This window comes from Leucopleurus acutus, assembly GCF_964270905.1.
Source record: "Leucopleurus acutus genome assembly, chromosome: 8".
Lineage (NCBI taxonomy): Eukaryota > Metazoa > Chordata > Mammalia > Artiodactyla > Delphinidae > Leucopleurus > Leucopleurus acutus.
The window spans coordinates 100,806,241-100,834,223 of record NC_139151.1 but is presented as its reverse complement, the minus strand read 5'-3'; the positions used below and the strand labels follow the sequence as shown (position 1 = coordinate 100,834,223).

Sequence of the window (27,983 nt, the reverse complement as noted above, 5' to 3'; positions counted from 1 at the left end):
GATCTCAGAAACATTGGGCTCAATAAAAGAAGCCAGATGCGGACTTCCCTGGTGGCGCAGTGGTTGAGAGTCCGCCTGCCGATGCAGGGGACACGGGTTCGTGCCCCGGTCCGGGAGGATCCCACATGCCGCGGAGCGGCTGGGCCCGTGAGCCATGGTCGCTGAGCCTGCGCGTCCTGAGCCTGCGCTCTGCAACGGGAGAGGCCACAACAGTGAGAGGCCCACGTACCGCAAAAAATAAAAAATAAATAAAAGAAGCCAGACGCAAGAGTATACACTGTATGATATTCATTTGAAACTCTAGAAAAGACAAATTTATTGCCTAGGACTAGGTAGAGCTATCTGGAGTATGGTACCAGGAAATTTGGAGGTGATAAAAATGTTCTATATAGTGGTTACATGGGTGTATAAATTTGTCAAAACTTGTCGAAATGAGCCCCCAAATTGAAGCATTTTATTGTATATACTAAATCTCAATAAAGATTTTTTTTTTCCCAGTTTTGAGGATGGTTAAGCAGCTAATGGGATAGACGGTGGTGGACATTTCCTTGGTTTTAGCTGTTACCATTGAGGGAAAGAGAAAAATTGGGGGTGGATTATATTATAATGAGAAAAGAGGCCCTGCTGGTATTTACCTCTGAGGAGGGTTCACTTTTTTTTTTTTTTTTTTGGCCGCATGTCGTGCTTGTTGGACCTTAGTTCCCCACACCAGGGATTGAACCTGGCCCCCGACAGTGAAAGTGCCAAGTCCTAACCACTGGACCACCAGAGAATTCCCAGGCTTCACTCTTTGAGTGGAGGTTAAGCTGTGGCTTAGCTGAAGGCCCAGGTTCTGGGATTAACACAGAGGCAGTGCTCACAGGTTGGGGGGTGCTGACAACCGCAGCACAATGGCATTTCTATGTGAGCTCTTCAGAACTTTCACCCAACTCCATGTGGCCCAAGTGGCCTTGAGAAAAGGGAATTCAGCTGGGGCTTTGCGCTCAAACCAGCCTGGGCCTCCCTCTGCCCTTTCCTATCTCCTCCAAGAAGGAGGTCGCTTGCTCTGGCCTGGGGTGGGGAGAGTCAAACCACCAAACTTTGGGGCATCACGCATATCCCTCCTTCACAAGAAGGTGGTTTCTTCCACCCCATCCAACTTTACCTGCCCTTTAGATCCCCTTGAACAAATCACTGACCCGATGAGTCTTAATACTTGAACGTCTTACTTTCAAGTCACAGTTTAACTTGGTGCCTCAAAAGAAGTTATAAACACTAGTCTTTAGCTCAGGTGACTTAGGGCCACAGCAGACCCAGGAACTGATGAGCTGAGGAGGCAAAGGGCAGTCTGTCTCCTCCCCCTGCACCGAAAGACAGGAAACAGGCTGTGGGAGGGAGAGGCCTCAGCTCCAGTGCCCCTGGGAGATCCTGCCCCATGGCTTTCAATGACTTCCTCCTGCAGGTTGGGGGACATCGGCCGCTTCCAGCAGATCCAGACCACTCTTGATTGTGCCCCTGCTCCTAACGGTTTTGCACAACACCCTGCAGAACTTCACCACTGCCATCCCCATCCACCACTGCCGCTCACCTGCCGACACCAACCTCAGCAAGGACGGGGAGCTGGACGCCTGGCTGCCCCGGGACGGGCAGGGCCGGCCCAAGATCTGCCTCCTCTTCACCTCCCCCTCAGCAGGGACCATCCTTTCCCAATGGCACAGAGACCAATGGCACGGGGGCCACAGAGCCCTGCGCCCACGGCTGGATCTATGACAATAGCACCTTCCCTTCCACCATCGTGACTGACGTGAGGAGACCTGGACCTCCTCCTTCCAACCCCTGTGTCCCCGTCTTACCATCCCCCCCCCACCCCCCACACAGACTGTGTGAACCTGACCTGAGTTTGTCTGAAGACCCTGGAGCTATGAAGAGCTCTGCCTAAATGCAGGTAAGAGAACAGGGGTTGGAGTTGAGGTCTTCCTGGTAGAGGAGGTTATGGAACTCCTTGCAGAAAGCTACTCCCTGCCCCTCCACCTCCACCAGAGAGAGAGACACTATTACTGGAGTTTGATATTCTACTTTGGTTTCCCTGAGAGGTTGCAATTCCACAGGGTAGGGAGGTGGGGCGGTGGTTCAGAGGAAGCTAGAAAGGAGGCATGCAGATAGTGGAGGGCAAGGAGGGTGTTCCTGAGCAGGGGATTCTGGGCTCAGAGTCCTAGAGACAAAAACAATTTCCTGACTTCATCTAGAAATAGCTCTCGGCAGCTGGGGCCAGGAGATGGAGAGCAGCCAAGGAACTAAGACGGGAAAGAGAACAGGGTTATGGGAGGGTCCTTTCATCTCTAGTGATTTAACACCCCTCCCCCGAAACACACACACAGTCGACTGTAGCGTCTCCCTGGCCTGCTAAGTGGTTCATCCGGCTGAATTCTGCAGTTCCTAGCTGTCACATGGATCGTGCTCTTAACATCTGTGCTTGTCAATGATCTTTTGGTTGCAAGGAAGAGAAGCTCTCTCAAGTCAGCTCACGAGAAAAGGGATTTCAGGGAACGCAAGGGCAGGAAACAAAGTGTGTCCAGGCCTCATGGAAACTGGAACCAGGGATGGGAGCACCAGAGACATCCCTATACACTTACTCTGTAACTCTCTCCTCACCCCATTTCGTCTGTGTGCCCATTTGCAAGACAACCACTGGTCCCAGCTCTGATCCATTACCCCTCAGATTTAGGGCCTACCACCAAGCAGAACATGTCTGTGAATCTTAATTCAGAAAAGGCTTCAACTGGCCCAGCTCAACACACTGGGGAGCAGCCCATCCCCAGCCCAGCAGCTGGCTCAGGTGTCCACACTTCATCTAATCACCATGCCAACGGACAATACAGTGGGATTACGTGGTCCCTTGTCCTTTAGTCAGGGCTCTGCAGAAAAGATGCCTTGAGAAGAGGCTGTGGTCGAGCAGAGCCCCCAAACTCGCCTGACGCAGCATCTGTCTGAAAGTGATAAAAGTTAAGCCACACTTCCCACCAGACAGACCCAAGCTGCAGAAGCAGAAGGTGACGAAGGATGGCTAGTCCTCCCTCTGGGCGTGCAGGCATCATAGGCCATCCCACCCCTGCAGAGTTGGGGAAGAACCTTCTTCATTATTCTCCAGCCTCAACCCAAATCCTGAGGCATTCCCCTCCACCCACCTTAACGTGTATGTTATCAAGGCTTCCAATTCTGCTTTTCCATTTCCCTTCTTAGAACTCTACACTCTGCTTTCCAAGTCTGACAATACTCCGGGAACTATCAACCTGGCTGCTGTTCTTCTGTTCAAAACAGCAGGCAGTTTGATCCAAAGCTCAAATTTCTTGCCCTCTGGAACAAAGAATCCGGGTAAGTGTGCACCTTAGCTCTCCTTCTAGATGGCGGCTTGGTAGTAATCTCATCATTTTGGGTTTCAATGACTGACAAAGCCAGATGCACACAGTTTTCCTGAGTTGTGGGGAGATGCCAAGGATAACCCAATCCTCTTCCAACAGGCACTGTGAATGGGACCATTCTCCACCACCACACATGGACGTAGGGCACTAAAAGGTCTATTTCATAAACACAACCGGGATACTTCTTCCTTGGGCCAATAATGCCAAAGGCTGCACCAGAGACCATTTCATTAGGATAATAGGCAGCTTACATGCATAACCTAATGTGAAGCTGGGCCTTCTGAGTTGTGAAGCAAATGAAACGGCTCACAAGTTATCAGGGGTCGCAGAAGCAAGAAGCTTAGTCGCAGTGAAGATACTCCTCCCAGACCACATGGCTGTATCTGGTAGGCACAATGGCACAGGTCACCTGAGAAACATAAGTCTCAGCCTGCCTCTTGGAAAGAACTCCCAAATGGCCCAGTATCCCAAAGGGATACTTCTGCACTCTAAATGCAAAGTAAAAAATAAATACATATAATAAGAAAAAGATGCTATCTCTGGGTTCTGATAAAAACTCTGTCTGAGCTCTTCTTCTTTTCTTCTGAATTAAGGTATCCTAAGTAGTAACCAGCAGCTTCTATCTGAACTATATTAGTCAAGACTCTTGTTTGCAAGTGGCTGCAATTCAACTCAAGCTAATCTGAGCATGAAGAGAGTGTATAAAGGCTCCCATAACCAGACCACGAGATGAGCAGAGGCAGGGCTTGCTCTAGGAGCTGTGGGAACCAGGGCCATGCGAGCAGGACCCTTGCTGGCTCTCATCTTTACTTTCCTTTGCATGTTGGGCATGTGACTCCGCCACGGATCCTTCACAATGTGGCCATTGACCATTCTGGGCTCACTCCTAATAACTGTCTCTCCGCTTCAACTTTGAAAAATTCTAGGAAAGACTTATTTGCTGGCCTGGGTCAGGTGCCCACCCCTGGGTCCAATGGCTGTAGGGCAGGGAGGGCATGAGTTGTTATGAATGACCGGCCTGAGTCTCCCGTTCACTTCTGTTTTGCAGATGAACAACAGTTACCATTTCACTGCTCTAATTCCTGGTGCCACTGTCATTCGGTTCCTCTTTTTCTTTCCCCTGAGGCCAGTCTCACAGCGTCTGTCATTTATCACAGCCTTTGTCAAGTTAGCAGTGCAGAGCTTTCCTAGGCAGCAGTTCTCTGAGTCTCCCTCAAATCCATCCCTGCCTATTCCTAGACTTTGGTTCCTGTTACTGAGAAAGTAATTCTATATACATGAGGCCCAGGAGCACACAACTATACGGTCCTCAAGTCTCAGGTGCACGTGAAGAGAATATATATAGTAAAAGCCAGTGCTAAACCTAGGGTGATGTAAGCCCCACCCAGTTGTTGCTTTTACAGATGACAAGCACCTTAGGGCAGAACAGAGGCAGAAAAATTCTTTCTGAGTACATATTGTATACTCATTTATCAATTTCTATTCTGGACGACACCCAGATTTCATCACCAGACTGCATACAGATTTTGTTCTCTTTGCACGCCTTGGTTCTTTTTTTTTTTTTTAAACAAATCCTTATTTTTCCATTTTCTCTAAAATCAATACACCGATTTTTTTAAATTTTATTGATGTATAGTTGATACGCAATGTTGTGTTAACCTCTGCTGTACGGCAGAGTGATTCAGTTACACATGTGTATATTCCTTTTCATATTCTTTTCCATGATGGTTTATCACAGGTTATTGAATATCGTTCCCTGTGCTACACAGTAGGACCTTGTTGTTCATCTGTCCTCTATACAATAGTTTGTATCTGCCAATCCCACACTCCCAGCCCGTCCCTCCTCCAGCGCTCCTCTGACCTCTTACCTCTTTCCTACACCTCTTGCTTCTCATCTTTCCATTCCTCAGTTCTGGTCTATCATATCCCTAACTCCACACTACAGTGTGTCCCACATGCATCTCCACGGTAGTATTTCATTCACAAGTTTCCATTAAAGTACTGTTAAAAATGAACTCCCAGTCTGACACAGCCCCAAAATCTTTTTTAAATAAAAATTATATCAGAGAACTACAGAATAGCAGTTATTTGAATAAAACAGCAATAAAGTCCATTGCTCTTCAGAGAAAGTGTTCAAATGCCAACCACCCAAATTTTACATCATATGGTGTGTGCACAGGGTATTAAAAGTCTCACTGTAATAATTAAATTCACAAATAAGGATTTCTCTCCAATCAAATCAAGATTATCAAGTAATTACACTTGAAGGATGAATTCATTTGGATATATATTAACACATCTTAAGGAACATTCCCTAAACGTCCTGGTCATCCCTGCCCCCTTTCCTTTTTCTTCTGTTAACAAAAGAAATGAGTTTTAAAATCCACTCAAAAGTATACAAAAATTCGCTTTTATGTAAAGGAAATACCACACCTATTTGTCATTTTGATTTAAGTCACATCCTTTAAGTCACATCCGTCAGTGTGACTTTTGATTTTAGTATGATTTTCCTGCAGGCTGTGGAGCTGTTTTACTCCACCTAGAAAGGAAGTACTTTTAAAAGGAGAATTTTTTTTCTTATATTCATTAAAAAGAGCAACAAAATTTAAACTATTAGTTGAGGTATTCAATTGCCACTTATTCAGGATTGCAAATAACTACACCCCTCTCAAATTTGCTTATGGAAAGTTAACGGAAGGATGCAAAGGTATTTCACAGAACCCAAGGTCAAGAACTTGAGCCCAGCCTTATGAAAGACTGGGATCAGGTGGTTGAGGAAAACGAGGAGAGCTGAACTCTCTATCTTCACCTCTCGGGCACTAAGATCTCACCTCCACTTCCCTCTGACTAAATTACTGCATTCTTTTCCCCTATGCCCCTCCTTCCCTCCCTTCCCCCATCCCTCCTTCTCCCCTTCCCTCATCTTTTTCTCCCTCTCCCTCTCCCTCTCCCTTTCCCACTCTCTGTCTCATGATTTCTCAGCTCCCCTTCATCATTCCAAACTTGGTCCTCCCACCCCAACTTTGGGTGCCCTTAACCAACCTTGCTTCTCTGAGTCGCTTTTCCAAATTTGTAAGAAAGCGAACCTGGGGACTTCCCTGGTGGTCCTGTGGCTAAGGCGCAGTGCTCCCAATGCTGGGGGCCCCAGGTTCAATCCCTGGTCAGGGAACTAGATCCCACATGCCTCAACTAAGACCCGGCACAGCTAAATAAATAAATATTAAAAAAAAAAAAAAAAACTAATTAGCTCTGTCCAGCTCCAGGGTCAGTTTTCTTCAGCTGCACCCAGGGAGGGACAGGTTAAAGAGCCCTGAAAGAGGGTGAGGGGTTAATGTTCAGAAAAGGGCGAGTAGTCTGAGCTGTCATCCCAAAAGATACCTCTTACATGTTTTGAAATAACTTGAATCATTCTCACTAGGAGAAGATGATGAGGAAGATTGTGTGACTTAGGGAGGCAAGCCCTCCTTATGTGCCTGTCCTAATCCAAGACCCTCAGCCCACCAGGAGAGAGGGCATGGGCTGCTGTGGGGCCGGCCCATCTCTCCTTGACCCCAGTTCTTCCCTCCTCACAGTGGGACCTCTTGTGCACACACAAGACCTTGCCACAGCTGAGTCAGTCCATCATCATGGCAGGAGTACTGGTCGGAAACTTGACGTTGGGGATCATGGCAGACAGGTCAGTGGTGAACAAAGCTGGCTCAAGGAGCAAAGGTATAAGCCCTCTAGGCTGGACACAGAGGGGAGACTGGCATCCCTGAGAATCCAGAGAAGAACACAGGACTGATCCACCCAAGGCTGACCACATCTGGAAAGTCTGTAGGAATCCCACAACCGTCCATCAGCACTTTCCATGTCTTGCCTCATTTCAATTCCTCCTCACAATACCCTTGTGAAGCCAGCATGAATGGTACTATTAACTGCATTTTACCAATGAGGACGCTTAGGTTCAGGGATGTTGGATAACTTGCCCAAACTGCCTAGAAGGAACCCAAGAAAATGATGTTGTTAATTCTGAGGAGTGGAATTGAAAAGAAGAGAACTTTTCACTTTTCATTACTATATTATTTGAACTTTAATGATAATTCATTACCTTTATAATTGTATAACGTAAATAGTTAATGTTTACTTTTTTAAAAAGTACAGTCACACAGCTAATAAGTGGCCAAAGCAGGACAAGAATCCGGATTTTCCAACATCCTGAAGAAGTCACCTCCCACCACTCTGCCTTGTATGTGACATGTGAGTGTCACAGAAACAAAGACCTAGGAACCAATAGCAGCTAGAGACAAGTCTCAGGTCAGCCACAACTGTGTGCCCATGAGGAGTTATACACACTCTCTTAGACTTGGTTTTTCCATCTATAAAATAGGGATTATGGTGAGGGTTAAATTGGTAGCTGCAACTCAGTGTTAATACCCTAACCTTGACTATCTTCCAAGACCATAAAAAGATCATGGGATGAATACTAGGAGGCAATTTTCTAAAGAATAATATCTAAAAATATTATAAATGTCACAGCAGACATTTCAGCAGACACAATCGGCTTTATTATTCATAAAATATAAGCCACCATCGTATGCATTTTGCAAAATTATAAGCCTTGCATAGGTTTCCCAGAAATAAAAATCACATAAACCAAGCTCATAGATACAGAGAACAGATAGGTAGTTGCTAGAGGCAGGGAGTAAGGGGTGGGCAGAATGAATGAAAGGGGTCAAAAAGTCCAAATGCCAGTTATAAGCTAAATAAGTCATGGGAATATAATGTACAGCATGGTGACTCTTACTGTATTGCGTATTTGAAAGTCGCTAAGAGAGTAGATCTTAAGTGTTCTCACCACACACACACACAAATTGTTGTAACTACCTATGGTGGTGTATTTTAAGTAGACTTATTGTGGTGATCATTTCACAATGTATACAAATATAGAATCATTATGTTATAGACCTAAAACTATTATACTGTTGTATGTTGATTATACCTCAATGTTTTTAAAAAAACTCACAAAAGGCTGTCTCCTAACCGGAGTCACCATCGACCAACATTCAAACAATCAACCACACCCCAGAGCAGTAGTTCCCAAACCTTGGGAGCTTGTTAAAAATCAGGTTTCTAGGGCTTCCCTGGTGGCGCAGTGGTTGAGAGTCCGCCTGCCGATGCAGGGGACACGGGTTCGTGCCCCGGTCCGGGAAGATCCCACATGCCGCGGAGTGGCTGGGCCCGTGAGCCATGGCCGCTGGGCCTGCGCGTCCGGAGCCTGTGCTCCGCGACGGGAGAGGCCCCAACAGGGAGAGGCCCCTGTACGGCAAAAAAAAAAAAAAAAAAAAAAAATCAGGTTTCTAGCTTACCTTCCAGATATCCAACAGGCCTTAAGTGGGGCTCTGGTATGTGGATTGTTTTCAACACACCCTCTAGGATACTGATGAAGGCGCGTGGCTCTCTCCACAGAGGTATGCTGGGATGCGTCAGGACCCTGGACAGCAGCAACCCAAGGATCCTCCCAACACCAGGTCCCCTAGATGCCAGCCCTTACCCAATTATTCCCTATCTCCCATCTCAGCATCTACCTGATGGGCACAGGTGGGTAGCCTTACAAGCAGCTGTTAGGTTGCCCAGGGCACCAAGGATAAGACAGCCAGGGACATGGGGCAGGGGAGCAAGCAATGTGCTCTCCAGACCCAGGTTTCCCCTCCTTTCACAGGCTGGGCTGTCAGAAGGTGCTGATCTGGAGCTACCTGCAGTTAGTCTCAGGGACCTGTGCTGCCTTCGCACTCAACTTCCCAACCTACTGCGCTTTCCATTTCCTCTCAGGCATGGCTGTCGGGCGCCAGCAGCACTTCCATGACTTTGAGTGACAGGGAACCTGGGAGGGCCAGGCTCGTGGGGACTCCTCAATCACAGGGATCCAGTGAACCAGCAGACCTGACAAATATAAACCTCAGTTCCTTCCCTGAGTACGAAGTGGAGTCTACCTGTTCCAGCCGATCCTGACCTATCTGGGCCTCTCCTGGAGTGGGCAGTGCCCCGAGCAGAAAAAAAAGATAAGATCATGACCTCTTTGGTAGCTCTGATTATTGGGGGCTGGAATTCATCCTAGATATTTAGGGATCATTGTAAGGATAAACTAAATAAAGGCTCAGAGGTTGGAGTGGGGTTGCTTAGAGAAGCCAGTCACACAGGGAGTCTTGAATTCAACATTTCTTTATTCAATACAATTTTGAAAGGCATTTAATTTGTGTAACATCCTGCACTGGGAATACACAAGTGAACAAGAGGACGCTACCCATGACCTCAAAGAGTTAATAGTTGACTGGAGAGAGTGCCAAGCAGTTACAAATTGGTTTACTGAAGGCTAGGACCAGGGCCATCCTGGGTGATGTGGGAGTTCAGAAGTGGAGTGTTCAATCAGGACTTGGGGAACCAGGAACTCTCCCCAGAAGAGGTGACAGCTAAGCTCAGAACTGAACGAAAAGTGAGACAGAAAGAAAGGAGTAAGGTTCTGGGGCAGAGTTCTAGACAAAAAGAATAGGGAATTCCCTGGCATTCCAGTGGTTAGGAGTCCAAGCTTCCATTGCAGGGGGCCTGGGTTTGATCCCTGGTCAGGGAACTAAGATCCCACAAGCCAAGCAGAGCAGCCAAATAAATAAACTAATTATTTTTAAAAAGAATATACAAGGCCCAGAGACCAGAGAGTGACCCACTGGAAGAAACGACAGTGGTGCAGAATGGCCTGAGGGTAAGGCTCATTCATCTCTATTTCCCAGGTCAAGCAAAGGGCATGGCACAGGGTCGTCACCTCTAAATAACTGCTGAATTAAAATGAGTTGAAGGAGGTGCAGAGGGAGTGGCTGTAGGCCATTCAAAAGAGGTTTGGGAGAAGTGAGGAAACATGAATGTTGGGGTTGGGGACACTGAATAGGAGCATGCCTGGGAATTCAGAGTCTTCTAGCCCATTCCTTTCTCCACACACACGGAACCTAACCAGAGATCAAACCACCCTTGCTTTACCCTGTGAGGGACCTAGGGGTGCAGAGTAGGACTGGGCTCAAGAGAAGAGCCCTTCTACTCCAATGTGAGGGTCGTCCTCCTTCTGGAAGTGACAACCACCCCCAAATACACACGTACTCACACAGCCCTGACTTCAACCTAAGCTCTGCTCTTCTCCCCAGATCTGGAGTGGCTGCCCACCCATGCCCGGCCAGGTCTGGGCCTCTTATTTGGATTTGTCCCCACTGTAGGCCAGCTCTTCCTGGCTGGCATGGCTTATGCTGTGCCCCACCGGTGCCACCTGCAGCTGTTGGTCTCTCTGCCCCTCTTTGTCATCCTCAACTACTCCAGGTGCGTGGGACCTCAGGGTAGGGTAGAGGGTTCAAAATAAGTCACAGATGGGCATAGCATCTCCTAGAACACCTAGAACACCCACTACCTTCCCCCACTAGGAGTAACCCAAACTTTCCTGCCTGGCACCCTTATCTTATACTGTTTCTGGACTATTCAGTTCCATGGACTTGTCTGTCTATTCTGGTGCCAATAATATTGTTTAATTCTTAATTAATTTCAGTGTAGCTCATATAAGATTGTCTTCTATGGACAGCTTCTCACTGTGCCCTTTACCAACCTTGAGACAGGACACTGTACTTCGGCACATCTCTAAGGAGAAAAATGCCCTAAAAAGTGTCATTGTTGATTTTATGAAGACTCCTTGGGGGATGGAAGAGATGCTTATATCACATACCACACAGCCAAAACACTTAATAGGTGTTTCTGTTGTCCCTCAAATCCATTCTTGGGGGCTTCCCTGGTGGCGCAGTGGTTGAGAGTCTGCCTGCCGATGCAGGGGACACGGGTTCGTGCCCCGGTCCGGGAGGATCCCACATGCCGCGGAGTGGCTGGGCCCGTGAGCCATGGCCGCTGAGCCTGCGCGTCCAGAGCCTGTGCTCCGCAACGGGAGAGGCTGCAACAGTGAGAGGCCCGTGTACCAAAAAAAAAAAAAAAAAAAAAATCCATTCTTGGCTAACAGTCACTTATTCTTCTCCTCTTTCTCTCTCCTGATACTTCCTCCACATAACTGCTAAAATCTCCTCCTAGGAATTCATCTCTGGCTGTATATCTGCATACATCACTCAGCAAAGCAAAACTCTTGGCATTAATGAATGCTTCTTTCTTATAATTCATCAGTTGTTACTTAAGCCTCCCCATGAGGAGGGGTCTCTCCAAAACACCCTCTCCCAGTGCAAACAACTAATCAAAGTATGCGCCTATCCAAAGCAGGTCCCTTAGGGCAGGGAATTGGAAGGAGGGGAAGAGGACCTATTGCAAGGTAAAAACATTGTTTTCTCCTAGGGGTGTTGGGGAGGAGTCCTGGAATGGAACAATGAGGTCCTAGAGCCAAAAGGTTTCCAGCCAGAAAGGACACAAAGGTCAATCAATTATTTTTTAAGGCAACAAAGGAGAACAAAAACATACAGAAATTAGAACAAATTAAAGACAAAAAGTAAGATGGTATCAATAACTCAAAATATATGTCACAACAATAGATATAAATAGATTAAACCTACCAGTTAAGAGGCAGAGATTGTCCAAGTTGATTTTATTTAAGTCTAGTTCATGAAGTTTACAAGAGACCCATGTAAAATATTAGACCATGAAAATCTTAAATGTGGAGAAATAGAAAAGGTTATACTAGACAAATGTTAACCAGAAGAAAGTTAGGTAGATATAGAAGCCGAAATAGACTTTAAGACCAAAAGAAGTACAATGGTTAAGAATATGGCTCAGAATTCCCCAGCAGTCCAGTGGTTAGGACTCGGCGCTTTCACTGCTGGGGCCCAGGTTCAATCCCTGGTTGGGGAACTAAGATCCCACAAGCCGCAGGGCATGGCCAAAAAAAAAAAAAGAATATGGCTCTGGTATAAAAGGTAACTAGTCCAAATGCTCAGTCATCTTATCTATAAAACACAATAATAATAGTACCAGAAACAGATTAAATAGAAAACAAATGTATAAAAAAGAGGGTCAACAAAACAAAAAGTCAATCTTTGAAAATATCAGTGAAATGGACAAATCCCTAGTAATAATAATAAAAAAAATAAAAAACTGGACACGAATAAATATTAGAAATTAAAAAAAACTGAACTATAGATCTAGAGAAATTAAGATGCAAAAATTTAATTAAGTAATTAAAGATGCAAAAAACTATAAACCAGTCTATACTGATAAATTTTTTTTTTTTTTTTTTTTTGGCTGCATCGGGGTCCTCGTTGTGGCTCAGGCTTCTCTCTAGTTGTGGCGTGTGGGTTTTCTCTCTCTGGTTGGGCCACACAGGCTCCAGAGCATGTGGGCTCTGCAGTTTGCAGCATGCGGGCTCCCTCACTGAGGCGCGTTAGCTCAGTAGTCGAGGCTGTGGGCTTAGTTGCCCCATGGCATGTGGGATTCTAGTTCCCCAACCAAGGATGGAACCCGCGTTCCTTGCATTGGAAAGCAGATTCTTTACCACTGGACCACCAGGGAAGTCCTGATAAATTTTAAATTTAGATGAAATTGACAAATTCCTTAAAAAAATAATATAGGAAAACTGATTCTAGAATAAATAAAAATTCTGGGGGCTTCCCTGGTGGCACAGTGGTTGAGAGTCCACCTGCTGATGCAGGGGACACAGGTTCGTGCCCCGGTCCAGGAAGATCCCACATGCCGCGGAGCGGCTGGGCCCGTGAGCCATGGCCGCTGAGCCTGCGCGTCCGGAGCCTGTGCTCCGCGACGGGAGAGGCCACAACAGTGAGAGGCCCGCGTACAGCAAAAAAAAAAAAAAAAAAAGAAAAAGAAAAAAAAAATTCTGAAGAGTAAACTTTAAAATCTTGCCTCAAAGAAAACACCAGACCCAGATATTAATACAGGTGAGTTCCACCACACTTTTAAGGAACAAATCTTCCAATGTTACACAAACGCTTCCCCAAAAAAGAGAAAAAGGGAAATTATGCCAAATACATTCTGTGAGGTCAGGTGATCCTGAAACCAAAAGAGGATAGTTGTGAAATAAAATTACAGGCCAATATTACTCATAAACAGATACAAAAATCTTAAACAAAATATTAGAAAAATGAATCCAGTGATGTATAAAAAATGATAATACATTATGACCAAGGAGAGCTGACTCAGGAAAGCAAGGGTAGTTTTACTTTAGAAAATATATTAATATCACAAAAATTAAAATATATTAATATAGATCTATTAATCTATATTAATAGATTATCATCCCAATAAAAACAAAAAATATTTAATAAAAATTAGCATCCATTAAAAATAGTCTTAGTAAAACAACAATAGAAGGAAATTTAAGTTGATATGGAACATCTACCAAAAATCCACAGCAAATATTATTTCTTGATGGTGAAACATTAGAAGCACTGTCTCTTTTTTTGTATTTTTTTAAATTTATTTTATTTATTTTTGGCTGCGTTGGGTCTTCGTTGCTGCGCGGGCTTTCTCTAGTTGCGGAGAGCGGGGATTATTCTTCGTTGCGGTGCATGGGCTTCTCATTGCAGTGGCTTCTCTTGTTGCAGAGCACAGGCTCTAGGGTGCGTGGGCTTCAGTAGTTGTGGCACACGGGCTCAGTAGTTGTGGTTCGCAGACTCTAGAGCGCAGGCTCAGTAGTTGTGGTGCACGGGCTTAGTTGCTCCGCGGCATGTGGGATCTTCCAGGGCCAAGGCTCGAACCCGTGTCCCCTGCATTGGCAGGCGGATTCTTAACCACTGCACCACCAGGGAAGCCCTAGAAACATTCTCTTTAAACTTGGGAATAAGACCAATGTGCCTGCTGTCTCCTCCTCTATTCAACATTATCCTGGAGAGTGTGGTCAATGCCTAGGATAAGAATAACAAATAACAGAAATAGGACTGGAAAGGAAAAATCAAAACTACCACTATTTAGAGAGGATATAACTGTCTGTATATAAAATAGATAACTAATAAGAACCTACTGTATAGCACAGGGAACTCTACTCAATACTCTGTAATGACCTATGTGGGAAAAGAATCCAAAAAAGAGTGGATCTATATATAGGTATAACTTTACTGATTCGCTTTGCTGTACAGCAGAAACTAACACAACATTCTAAATCAACTGCACTCCAATAAAAATTAATTTTAAAAATCTATATAAAAATCTAAAATGATTAGAAATAGTAAAGTTTGGCAAGGTGGCTAAATACAAGGTCGATAAACAAAAGATCAACTGCATTCTCTACTCTTCTAAAAATTAGACTTTTTTCAAGAAAATTTTTAAATTATATTAAAAGGTATTAAAGAAAATGTAAATAAATGTATTATGTGCATGGAGAGGAAATCTCATAATATGTCAACTCATAATTGACATAAGATGATATTAAAATGTTAGTGATTCCAAGATTGATTTATAAATTCAATGCAATTTTGATCAAAATCCCAATAGATAGGACTTCCCTGGTGGCGCAGTGGTTAAGAGTCCGCCTGCCGATGCAGGGGACACGGGTTCGTGCCCGGTCCGGGAAGATCCCACATGCCGCGGAGCGGCTGGGCCGGTGAGCCATGGCCGCTGAGCCTGCGCGTCCGGAGCCTGTGGTCCGCAAAGGGAGAGGCCACAACAGTGAGAGGCCAGCGTACCGAAAAAAAAAAAAAAAAAAAGTCCCGATAGATATTTTCAAGAAACTAGCAAGCAAATTCTAAAATGTATATAAAAGTGCTGTGGACCAAGTATAACCAAGGTACTTTTTTAAAAAGGACAGAGGGGAAGGACTTGCCCTACCAGAAATCAAGGCATATTATAAACTCTTATTATAAAATTGTAGTAATTAAGATAGTGGATGCTGGAGCAGGAAAGAACAAATTGTCCAATGGAAAAGAATAGTAAGCTCCAAAACAGACACACACGTAGGAAAACTTGCAGAGGAAGCACTGCAGATGATAGGATAAAACGTGGCCTATTTAACAAATAGTACCAGGACATCTACTAACCCATCTGGGAAATAAATAAAATGCAATCATATTTCAACCTTAAAGAAAAGTTAATTTCTGCTGAAGAGGGGAGGATTTCTGAAGACATAAAGAAAAAAAGGCTAACCAAAAAAGGCACATTGATAAAGTTTTCTACGTTGGATTTTTTTTTAATCCTGGTCATTTGTTTCACTATAAACAAGGTGAAAAGAGAAAAAGAAGGCATTTACAGGGATTTGTATGCAGCATTTATAAAGAACTTCTGGAAATCTATTAGAAAAAAAGGACTTCTATTTCCATTAAAATAAAAAAATAACATTGACAATAACCCCCAAAAAGTATAAAGTATTTTTAAATATCCTTAAAGTATTTTTAAATGTCCACCAAAGAGCTGGAATAAGAGTCAGGGAAAACTAGGCCAACCATCTAAGGGAAATTGGGAGCCCAGAGAGTTAAGCAGAGCACCTGAACAAACACTATACATAATGAAGAAAGTCACGTGCATTCTCTTTGATCTTAGAATCAACTGTTTAACACAGTACTGGGGGTCCTGGACAGCACAGCTCTACTGGGAAGGAAATAAGCAATTTAAAAGACAAGCGTTTAAAACATTATTATTTAGAGAGTATATGATCATTGACCTAGATAAACCAATAAAATCAATAAGCAATTAAAACTAATAAAAGAGTTCAGCAGGATGCTGGATACAAAATCAAATTACCAAAATGTCAATAGCAATAACCTAGAAGCAATAATCTAGAGAAATAATCCAGAAAATAACATAGAAAATCTTTGAAAATGAAGACACCATTCAGAATAACACCAAAAGCTAGATATTATCAGGAAATTAACAGAGGACAGCCAAGACTTCCATGGAGAAAATTTCTGAAACATTTTTAAGATCACAAAGATTATTTTAGTAAGTGGAGAGACATTCCACACTTTTGTTTAGAATGACATAATAAAGATGTCCATCCTTTCGAAGTTAACTTTTAGAAATTTATAGAAATTCAACAGAATCTAATCAGAATTTCAATTAGATCATTTTTTAGGAACTCCAAAAACTTATTCTAAAATTTATATGGAAGAAAAAAGACCACAATTGCTAGTCAATTCTGAAACAGAAAAGCAAAGAAGAGAGTCTCACTCTACCATCTATTAAGACATACAACAAAGCCATGGCATGTCTATGGCTTTCTTGGTGCAAGAAGAGACAAGCAGAATTGAAGAGAGGGCTTGGAGATAGACAGATAGAGATGGAGATGCAGACGCAGATGGAGATGGAGATGGAGGGGAGCAGGGAGCGGGGAAAGGAGGGGGAAAGAAAGGGAGAGGGAGGAAGAGGAAGAGAGAAACATGGTAGCTATATCAATTTCATTATATCAAAAAGGACTTCTGCTTATTGAAGGACACAATGGACAAATTTAAAAGACAGAGCGGAATTCCCTGGCGGTCCAGTGGTTAGGACTCGGCGCTTTCACTGCCAGGTTCCAGGTTCAATCCCTGGTCGGGAAACAGAGTGCTGAGTGAAATGAGAACTAGAATGATCTATTACCTCTACCATTTAGGTAAGTTAAAATATTTGCGTGCAAAACAATACACATTTTACAAGAGCATATACAAATAAAAAATGCAGGGACTTCCCTGGTGGAGCAATGATTAAGAATCCGCCTGCCAGTGCAGGGGACACGGGTTCGAGCCCTGGTCCGGGAAGATCCCACATGCCTTGGAGCAACTAAGCCCGTGCACCACAACTACTGAACCCGTGTGCCACAACTACTGAAGCCCACGTGCTTAGAGCCCGTGCTCCGCAACAAGAGAAGCCACCGCAATGAGAAGCCCGTGCACCACAACCAAGAGTAGACCCCGCTCGCCACAACTAGAGAAAGCCCACATGCAGCAGCAAAGACCCAATACAGCTAAATAAATAAATAAATAAATAAATAAATAAACCTTAAAAAAAATGCACATCAAACGCAATAGAATGGTTGACTTTGGCAAGGAGGGGATTAGGCGTGGGTAATGATAATAAAAGGAGTAAACAATTAAGGGGGGGGGAATAAGGGAGCCTTTCAAGGACAAATGATAATAGAGGGTGAGGGTCATGAACTGAGGGTTATGAGTAACTCAACCCTCTGCCTCTGAGATCCAAAAAAAAAGTAGAAAAAGAGAGTGACTGGGTAGCTTTAGATAAGATGATCAGGGTAGGTCTCCTTGGTAAAGATCAAAGGCAAACACTAAGGAATAAATGAGGAAACAAAGGGATAGGGCACAAGATAAGAACATGGTAGGCAAGGAGCAATCATGTAGGGATTTAGAAGGAGGTCAGATTTTATTCTAGCATGATGAGATATCACAGGATGTTTTTAAGCAGAGGGTGAAAATATCTGAGTTACAGTTTTAAAGATCACTTTGGCTTCCTCATGGAGAATAGGCTGGGGATAGAAGGGCCAACAGTGAAAATGGGAAAACCAGTCAGGAGGCTACTGCAATAGTACTGTCAAGAGGTGAAAATGGGGACTTCCCTGGCAGTCCAATGGTTAAGACTTTGCCTTCCAATGCAGGGAGTGCAGGTTCAATCCCTAATCGGGGAGCTAAGATCCCACATGCCTCGTGGCCAAAAACAAAACAAAACATAAACCAGAAACAATATTGTAACAAACTCAATAAAAGACTTTTAAAAGGGTCCACATCCGGGCGTCCCTGATGGCACAGTGGTTAAGAATCCGCCTGCCAATGCAGGGGACACGGGTTCGAGCCCTGGTCTGGGAAGATCGTATGTGTCGCGGATCAACTAAGCCCGTGTGCTACAACTACTGAGCCTGGGCTCTGGAGCCCACGAGCCACGACTACTGAAGCCCGCGCGCCTAAAGCCCATGCTCCGCGACGAGAAGCCCGCGCACTGCGACGAAGAATAGCTCCCGCTCACCGCAACTAGAGAAAGCCCACGCCCAGCAACAAAAACCCAACGCAGTCAAAAATAAATAATTTTTTTTAAATGGTCCACATACAAAAAAAATCTTTAAAAAAATAAATAGAGGTGAAAATGGCTTCGCATGAACTGGAGGGCAGTGGTTGTAGAGATGGAGAAGAGGAACTGATTCTGAATGTGTTCTGGAAGAAGAGCCAACCAAATTCATACTTTGGATGTGGGGAAATAAGGGAACAGGAGGTATCGGGGATAATTACAGATACTTGAGCTTGAGCAACTGAGTGGTTAGAAGTACCCTGTGCCAGGATGGGGAAATCTGAGCAACGACTTGGAGGTAGAAACGAAAAGTTCTTGGCCATCTACAATTTGAGGGGCCCTCTGGACATCCAAATTAAGGTGTTAAGTAGGAAGCTAGATATAGCATCTGGAGCTTGGGGGAGAGGTTGGTTGGGGACATGTTCAGTTATACAGCAGGTTCAAACTGGAACTGGAACCCAGGCTTCCTGGTTCCAAAACCATTTGCTTCCAACTTTCCTCTTAGCCAAGGTAAGTGCAAGCATTTGGCTGTGTACGGAATGTGAAAAAAGAAAACACCATTGGCAGGCAGAGTTAGGGCACCCACAAGCCTCACCGGCCTCACCAAGGTGCTCTTCCTCTCCACAGGCAGAGAGGTCTGAGTGTGACAACCACCTTGGCCAACATAGGCAGCATTCTGAGCCCACTGGTGGGCATGACCTCTGAGCTCTACCCTTCCCTGCCTCTCTTCATCTATGGAGCGGTCCTTGTGGCTGCCTGCCCCATCCCTGTTCTCCTGCCAGAGACTCTGGGGCTGCCACTGCCCAACACACTGCAGGACGTGGAGAGAAGGTACGCTGCCCGCTCCCCTCCCCTCCCTACAGTCAGAGCTATAAGGCCCTCACAAATCCTTGATCCAGCCCCATTAAACAAAAAAAGGCCAGACCCAGGGGAGAGCAGGGACTTACCTGGGGTCATTCAGCTGGACTCTGGTGAAGCCACAGCCAGAATCCAGGCTTCCTGCTTCCTTTGGCTCCTGGTCCTGTTCTCACAGATAGGCTGAGTCCCCTAGAATCCTTTCTGGGACTCTTGGAAACAGTGGGAGATTTGGGCATAAAATGGGACAGCTGAGCACAAACATCTAAAAAGGATCCCCCATCTCTACTCCCACACCCTGCTTCTCCTTCCCCCGTAGGTGGAAAGAGAAATCGGGGCACATGCAGCAGAGCAGCAGATGGTCCCACTCCAGTCCTCCTGAGAAGTGAGAAGGGGCAGAGAGTGGCCAGAGCCCCTGCATCTCCTGTACGTCCACACCAAGTGGAGGAATGCAGAAATGGCAGCCAGGGGAAGACGGGAGGGACCTCCACTGGACCTGTGGTTCCAGGGAATACTTCCCCTGGGCCCCCCACTCCTAGCCAGATCCACCCTACCATTTCATTAAAAGTAGCTATGCACAACTTCTCCCACTGTTTCCACAGAGGCCGCTCCACTTCAGCTAACTCTCTGACCAAAAACTCATGCAGCGATCGTCTATGTAGAAAATCCAATGGAATCTACACAAATGCTACCACAATGAAAACAAATTTAGCAAGGTTGTGGGCTGTCAGATCAATATTTTTAAAGAATTGTATTTCTAGGACTTCCCTGGCGGCGCAATGGTTAAGAATCCGCCTGCCAATGCAGGGGACATGGGTTCAAGCCTTGGCCCTGGAAGATCCCACATGCCGTGGAGCACCTAAGCCCGTGCACCACAACTACTGAGCCTGCACTCTAGAGCCCACGAGCCACAACTTCTGAGCTCACGTGCCACAACTACTGAAGCCCGTGCACCTAGAGCCTGTGCTCCGCAACAAGAGAAGCCACTGCAATGAGAAGTCCGCACACCACGACGAAGAGTAGCCCCCGCTCACCGCAACTAGAGAAAAGCCTGCGCGCAGCAACAAGGACCCAACACAGCCAAACATAAATAAATAAAATAAATAAATTTATTTAAAAAAAAAAAAACAGTGAGAGAGAAGCCACCGCAATGAGAAGCCCACGCACCGAAACAGAGTAGCCCCCACTCACCGCAACTAGAGAAAAGCCTGCACGGAGCAGCGAAGATCCAACACAGCCAAACATAAATAAATAAATAAATAAATACATTTTTTAAAAAAAAGAATTGTATTTCTATTTACTAGCAATAAACAACCGGAATTTGAAATTTTAAAAAGAATACCGTTTACAGTAGCATCAAAAATGTGAAATCTATGGGGCTTCCCTGGTGGCGCAGTGGTTGAGAGTCCGCCTGCCGATGCAGGGGACACAGGTTCGTGCCCCGGTCCGGGAAGAACCCACATGCCGCGGAGTGGCTGGGCCCGTGAGCCATGGCCGCTGAGCCTGCACGTCCGGAGCCTGTGCTCCGCAACGGGAGAGGCCACAACAGTGAGAGGCCCGCACACCGCAAAAAAAAAAAAAAAAGTGAAATCTATGAAGACAGTAAAAACATCAGTGGTTGCTCAAGGCTCAGAGGGAGGGAAGAAGGATGAATAGGAGGGACACGGAGGATTTTTAGGGCAGGAAAACGATCCTATATGACACTATAATGTCATTATATGTGCCAAAATGCTTGATAAGCTACAAGGTAAGTAGTAGTATTATCCTTAGGCTGAGGAAGGTCGTGAGACACAGCTAAGAAACAACGGAGCCCCCACTTGGACTCAGTTGACTTGACAGCAGAAATCATGTGTGTACACACACACACACACACACACACACACACACACACACCGCGCTCCCACGTTTCTCGCCAGTTTTCTCTGCTCCCTTCACGGCTTTCTTTTAGTTACACTGAAAACCTTTATGCATCTCGCTTCCCCCACCTCCCTATTCAGTCTTTCCTGGAAGCAGAGAAGGGACTAAAATGAACGCAGCCAATCAGGAGGCTGTGAAACTCTTCCCCCTCCCTGAGGCAGATGCTAACATCTGGAAACAAAGGAGAAAAGAAGAAAGGGGAGAAGAATGCTGAAGCAGGCTAGTCTCAGCCCTCCAGGCCGGATCCTGGCTGCTGGAGCAGTGTGCCTCTTACACCTGGGCTCTTGTCCAGGAAGTTCAGCCTCCCAGCTCATCCAAGCTTTCCTGCTGGACTCCAGGCGCTTCTCCTCCTCTTCTTCTCCGCCTCCAGTGAGCCTTGGGTTGGCACTGATGAGACCCAAGAAGGCAAAACACAGCAAGAGGAGTCACTGAGATCTGGTCTCATCCCTCCATCCCTCAGGCCCTTCTTCCTCCTCAGCCTCTGCCTGCCTCTCCCGGGATGGCAGGAACCGGTACTGATGGCACTGGGAAGACCACGTGAAAGAGGGATGGAGGATGGCATGATCTGCAGTCCAGAAGAGAACCCAGGATTCCTGGTCCTTGCACCCGTTCTGGGCTGGGGGTGGAGGCGATGAGGGGCTCTGGCAGCGGCTGCAGAGAGGCAGGAGCGGGTGGACGCAAGCTGTGGTGCCCAGCCCGGAAAGCTAACAGTTCATCCATGCTCAGCTGCCTACCCAAGGCCTGCTCTGGCTCCTTCCTGAGCTGATGGGACTCTACACTGGCCCAGGAAGCCTGCCTCCTGCCGCATCCACAGACAGGCACCTATTGTCCCAGCCCCAGGGAGGGGCGGATGAGGGCCCATGCGACCTGTACCTGGCTCTGAAGCTGCTGGCGGAAATGTGCAATCGCGCATCGAAACCGCAGGTACCCGCCGGAATCCCACTGGTTCTGGTCTCTGATTCTACGGACGCTTAGCCTTGGCCCTGCCCCGACCCCGGCTTCTGGCCCCACCCCCTCATCCTACCAACCCAGCCTTCAGAGCCTCAGCTGCGTCTCCGGCCCTGGCCCCGCCTCTCGGCCTTGGCGCTGCCCCTGAGACCTGGCCCCAGGTTCGAGCTCGAGCTCGAGGCCTCATCACCTGGTCCCACCTCTCAGCTCCTTCACCTGCTGCACTCCTCCCTTCCTGGGCGGATGACTGGTTCGGGACCGTCCTCACCTGAGTGAGCCAGGTGAGTGCCCCTTCCCCCATGCAGCCCCGCCCCTGTGCCATGCCCCACCCCTCTCTGGCCTTTACCTGCCTCCCAACCCAACCTGCACCACCACCAATGCAGGGTTTCTCTCCATTATCTCACTAATCCTCCGGGGTTCCTGCGGGACAAGACCTGCTACCCGCATTTTACAAACCAGGAAAGTCCTGTCCAGTCCCTGGGCCGGGTCTCTGCACCTCTTTTCCTCCCTGGGCCTTCCCAGTGGTATCCATGTCCAGTTCTTCCTCCCAGAAGGATTTTGAGTCCAGGGCTGGGACTAGGATGAAAGGCACTTGGACTCACCTCTCCTGCCTCACCCTGCCCCTGTCTTCCCTTCAAAGTTTGACATTTTGGGACTTCCCTGGTGGCACAGCCGTTAAGAAACTGCCTGCCAATGCAGGGGACATGGGTTCGAGCCCTGGTCTGGGAAGATCCCACATGCTGTGGAGCAACTAAGCCCGTGCACCACAACTACTGAGCCTGCACTCTAGAGCCCGTGAGCCACAACTACTGAGACTGCATGCCACAACTACTGAAGCCCATGCACCTAGCGCCCGGGCTCCGCAACAAGAGAAGCCACCGAAATGAGAAGCCCACGCACCGCAACAAAGAGTAGCCCCCGCTCGCCGCAACTAGAGAAAGCCCGCACGCAGCAACAAAGACCCGATGCAGCCAAAACTAAATAAATACATTTTTTTTCAAGTTTGACATTTTGTTCAGCGTAGATTTTTTTTGCATTAATTTTGATTTTTTTAATATTACATTAAAAATTACATATTTTGATTACTGAGTTTTTTGGCACCCCTGAGATTTTGCACCTGAGGGGAGTCCAGCCCTGCCCTGCACACACCACCTTCCTTGGCTGCCCACTGCTTAGGAGGCATTCAGGGACATTCATGATCTGGCCCCTGCCAAGGTCTCTGGGTTCCTCTCTCTGTGCCCACTGCCCCAAGCCCTAGCCCTTTGTATGATCTCATTATCATCTTTATCTTGCAGAAACTTGATGGTTTCTTTACTATTAACGGGCAAAGGTAACAGTAGTGCAAAGTCATCTAGTAAGGAAAGTGCTTGGCATGTTCTGGGAATAACAAGGCCCACGTGGTTGGAGCAGAGTAGCAAGGAAGCAGTAGAAGGAAATTAGATCAAGGAGGGAGAAGAAGCTGATCACACAGGGGCCTTGCAAGTACTTATAAGTCCTGGAGCTTTACTCTGAAGAAGATAAGTTGCTAGAGCATCTCAAATGGTGGAGGGATATGATTTGACTTATGTCAAAGGGAACCTTCTGAATGCTACCTTGAGGACAGACTGTACAATGGGTCAGGATAGAAGCAGGAAGACCAGTGTGGAGGCAGTTATCCAGGTGAGAGATGACCCTGGCCGAGACCACAGTGGCTGCACCCTGGATATATTTAAGGAAGAGACAACAGGATTTTCTAATGAATTAGATTCAGGATGTGAGAGAAAGAGTAAAGTCAAGAATGACTGCAAGGTTGGAGGCCTGAGCTACTGGAAGGAGACGGTTGCCATCTACTGAGATAAGCAAGGCCGAAGGTAGAGCAGTTTTGGGTTAGGGATGAGTCATGTCTGAGATGATTCTAGATATCCAAGTGGAGCTGGCAGGCAGCAATAATGCAGCGATAACAATAATCATAGCTCCAGCCGTAGTACTAATCGGAGGCAGGCACTCTTCCAATGCTTTACATGTCTTAACTCATTTAATCCTCATAACAACCCTGTGATGTTGAGCTATTATTGTCCCCATTTTACAGATGAGGAAATATTGGATATACGAGTCTGGTGTTCAGAGGAGAGGCTGGGCTGGAGACATGAATGTGTAAGCTATCAGTGTGTGGGTGGCATAAGTCACCTGTGAAGTGGGTGTGAGGGTCCAAGGCCTGAGCCCAGATACTCCAAAGTTTAGGCAGTGGGAGGATGAGGAAAATCAGCAAAGGAGTTTGAGGAACAACAGCCAGGGACGTAGCAGGAGAAAAAAATGGGGGGGTGTCCTTAGAGGCTCTGTACAGAAAATATTTCTAGAAGGAAGAAGTGATGAAAGAAGAGAAAGCACTTTGGAAAGCGCAAATTGAGATCTCAATACAAGGAGATGATTTGGGGTTAGTCACTAGCCACTGAGTGGTTACATAGCCTACCACAGGTCACAGGGCATCAGCTCCCACATCTGGAAAACGGATCTTTACACCTGTCACTGGTCCTTATCCCCAGTCCCATCCCAGGGCCACCTGCTGAGTTAGGCTTACCACCCTCATCCCTCTGCACTGACCTTCCCACCATCCCCCCACCCCTTGCCACTTGCCTCACTAGAATGTTCTAGATCATAATCTATATTTTTGCCTCCAAGGTGTTCCCTCATCTTGAACCAGGCTTATGATGGGGCGAGGAGGGTAATTACTTTAAATACCTGTAGGGTTCACCTCCCATCCTGCCTCTCCTCTGGGCCCTGGCTCTCCTTTGACCCTGGCTCGGGCCCAAAGACTCAAGAGATGCAGCTAGGGAGAGAGAAGGTGCTGCCTCAACTTCAACTGCCTAGAACCCAACATCTCAGACGTGGCTTCAGAGGGGAAGGCTGGGAGCCATGGGCGGGAAATGGGACGAGGGCCGGTAGCTGAGTTTCAAGGTGCAGGGGTCTGGGGCTGAGAACCAGGAGACTTGGGGCCAGAGGCCTCATAGGGGGCTGGGGAGTAAGGTCTCTTGACTGAGGACTAGAGACTGGAGGCTGGGTGTGGGAAACTTGAGGCTGGGGCATGGGATTGGGAACCAGAGAAACACAACTTGGGGCTATGGGAAGCCATCACATTGAACCCTGCCAGGAGGGCCCAGACAGCACCTTCAGGCCTCTGGGGACCAGAAAAGATGAGAGAAGGGGCAGCTGGATGGAGTTTGAGCTCCCAGGGCTGAGCCAGGGAAAGTCACAGAAGGCCACGCACAAAGGACACACTAAGGTGAGCAGAGCAAGGCCCCAGAGATGGAAGTGTCCAGGAAAGACTGGGGCAGGGAGACAAGCCCTCAAAGGGGCAGGAGTCCAGGGGACTGAAAGATGGAGGGAATGCCTAAAATGATCACATACTGGACCTGGAGGGTTTCTAGATAAGCTAGTCCAGAGTGAGTCAAGTATGTTCCTCAGATGCCAGCCCTAAAATATGCTCTACAGAAAGCTGGTTCTGTGGTGAAGTCAGTTTGGAAAACTGCGTGTTCTCTCTGCCTCTCCGAGATTTTTAGTGTACATTTGCCATTTAAAGGTTCTGATAGGTTCCTACAGTAAAGAAAGCCTAATGAATTTTCCGTTTTGTCACGGAAGTCTTTTTTCTTATAACTTACACCTACCAATGTCCTGCAACATAGACTTTGAGGAACAGTAGACTAGCCTCCCATTTTACTTCCAGGAAACCAAAGCTCAGAGGAGGAGAGTAATGTGCCCAGGGTTTCATGACCAGGAGAGGCAGAGCTGAGTAAAGCCCCAGGTGTCCCATTTTCAAAGAACATCAGGGCTGGGAAAGTCCTCTGGGACCATCTAGTGCATCTAGTCCTTCTTTGCCTTTGCCCTCAGTTCCATTTATGGATGGGTAGACTGAGGCTGGGAGAGGGGCCATGACTATTTCTCTCCCACAAGGTCTAGACTGGGCCCCCAACTTGACTCAGCCTGGTGCCCTGACAACTCTGGAACCAGATCATCCTCCCCAGCCAGGCCTACACTCACCCCACTACGGCCAGCTCCCACTGACCGTCCCTCAACCTTTCTTCACCTTTTTTCCTATTCTTAGGAAGTTCATGGACTCTGGTCTGTCCTGGTACCTTTCTCAGGATCATTTTATCTCCTCAGCTCATTCACCAACCCCACGGCTTCTGGGTCCTGGTTTCTCCTGTTCCCTCCCCAGTGTTGAACACAGTGCTGGGCATAGATTCCAGACTGTTCCCTCAGGATGGGGCTGCATTATCCATCTGGAGGAAGTAGGATATGTTATAGGCTGCGCTGTGTGGTTTTTAAACAGGAACTACTGGTTGACAGCTCTGGAGGCCTATCCCTGGAATGCAGGGCAAGGGAGCAAAAGATCCCCAGGAGGAGGGCTGAACTGGAGTGGGCTTTTCTTCCCATCTTCCCCCCACCCCAGGTGGTTTGCAGAGTCGGCCCACTGGCTGTTGGCGGCAGGAAAGCTAGAGCAGGCTGAGCGTGTGCTCAAGGAAGAGGTTCACATCCCTGGGAGAAAAACACAGAGATAAATACTCACCCCAGAAGTGAGGCAGCTTGAGGCCCAAGCAAGGCTGCTCCCCACCATCGAAAACCCAGACCCAGCCCGGCCTCCTCCCTCCCTCCCTGCACTGCCGCCATTTTCTGTTGGGAGGTCTCCCTTCAGACAAGGGCTTCCTGCCTCTGATATGCACCCAATCCCTCCCTTTCTGAGTCTCTGGTCCTCTGTGGGAAGGGGAAGAAGGGCAAGAAGGGTGGGGAAGTTTGGTCCCCCACCGCTGAGGGCTGTGTGCTCCCTACCCCTGCTGGCTGGGCACATCCCCTTCTCCACCTCCCCAGGGGACTCCAGCTTCAAGCAAACCACCGATGTGCCCGAGGGAAAGGCAGCTCCAGCCAGCAGGCCCCTCCCCCACCCTGGCCTCAGCCCTGGAGCTACGGGCCCTAACTCGATTGTGCACCGTTAATCACAGCGTGTGCCTGTGCCTGCCGGTGGAGTAAACAGGCGGCCTCCGAGGTCCTCTCAAACTCATCAATCCCTGCCTTGGTCGGGCCTCCTTTGGCGCTGGGGCTGGCAGGAGGCGCCAAGGGGGCGGGGAAGGAGGGCCACGGAACCAGGGTCGTGTTAGACCCTGGCAGAAAGTCTGGTTGCCCCACAAGCCAGGGATATGGGTGAGGAGGAAAGGAGAGATGTGGGTACACTGACATTGACATTTGGGGCATCTTTAGGATAGGGGCAAAAGCAATGATCGGGAATCAACTGCCTAGCTCTGGGACTTAGTAGCCATTCGACCTTGACAGATTACAGAAACACTCAGTGCCTCAGTTTCCTCATCTATAAAATGGGGATAATAATTCTATCTACTTCCTCGGGTTGCTATGAAAATTAAATTAGTGGAAACAGGTACAACACTGAGAACGGTGCCCACACACAGTTGGGGCTATGTGTTTGTTAAATAAATGGGACAAGAGAATGAATGACTGGGAGAGACACCGGCTTAGCAAGTTCCGGCAATCCTCCTCTGCCTTATAAATGGCCTAAAGAGTTCTCGTCTAGTTAGACTGCAAAACCTGCAAACTCTGGTGGAGTCAGGAGGGCAGAATGAGTTAACCTAACCTCTCTGGGCCCCAGTTTTCTGTCGAATGGAGATCATAACTGCGCCTATAGCACGGAGTTGTTAGGAGGATTGAATGAGAAAGTTCATGAAAGCATTTATGAATGCGATAGCCAGTAGCGAGCGCTGCAAGGAAGGGCAGCCAGCTCTTGTTTCTTCCTAGAGCTGGATCTGCACCATCCTTTACCCACCCCTGCCAAAGAAAGGCCCGCACTGTAGGCCATGAAGGATGAATGTGTACTATCACTTCTCTCCCTGCGAAGGAAAATGGGCGCTGGGCACCAGGCACACGCCAGCCCCCGGCACCCCGGCTTCT

The 27,983-nt window shown here is 47.2% G+C and overlaps 1 pseudogene across 1 annotated transcript; it reads left to right on the top strand.

The window, feature by feature from the left end:
* The first annotated feature begins 1,414 nt into the window (after nt 1–1,414).
* LOC309965515 (solute carrier family 22 member 6-like) lies at nt 1,415–19,569 on the top strand (annotated as a pseudogene). The gene is made up of 6 exons: nt 1,415–1,783; nt 6,971–7,074; nt 9,100–9,249; nt 10,568–10,736; nt 18,960–19,163; nt 19,507–19,569. The product of its transcript is annotated as a solute carrier family 22 member 6-like (transcript).
* The last annotated feature ends 8,414 nt before the right edge of the window (nt 19,570–27,983 follow it).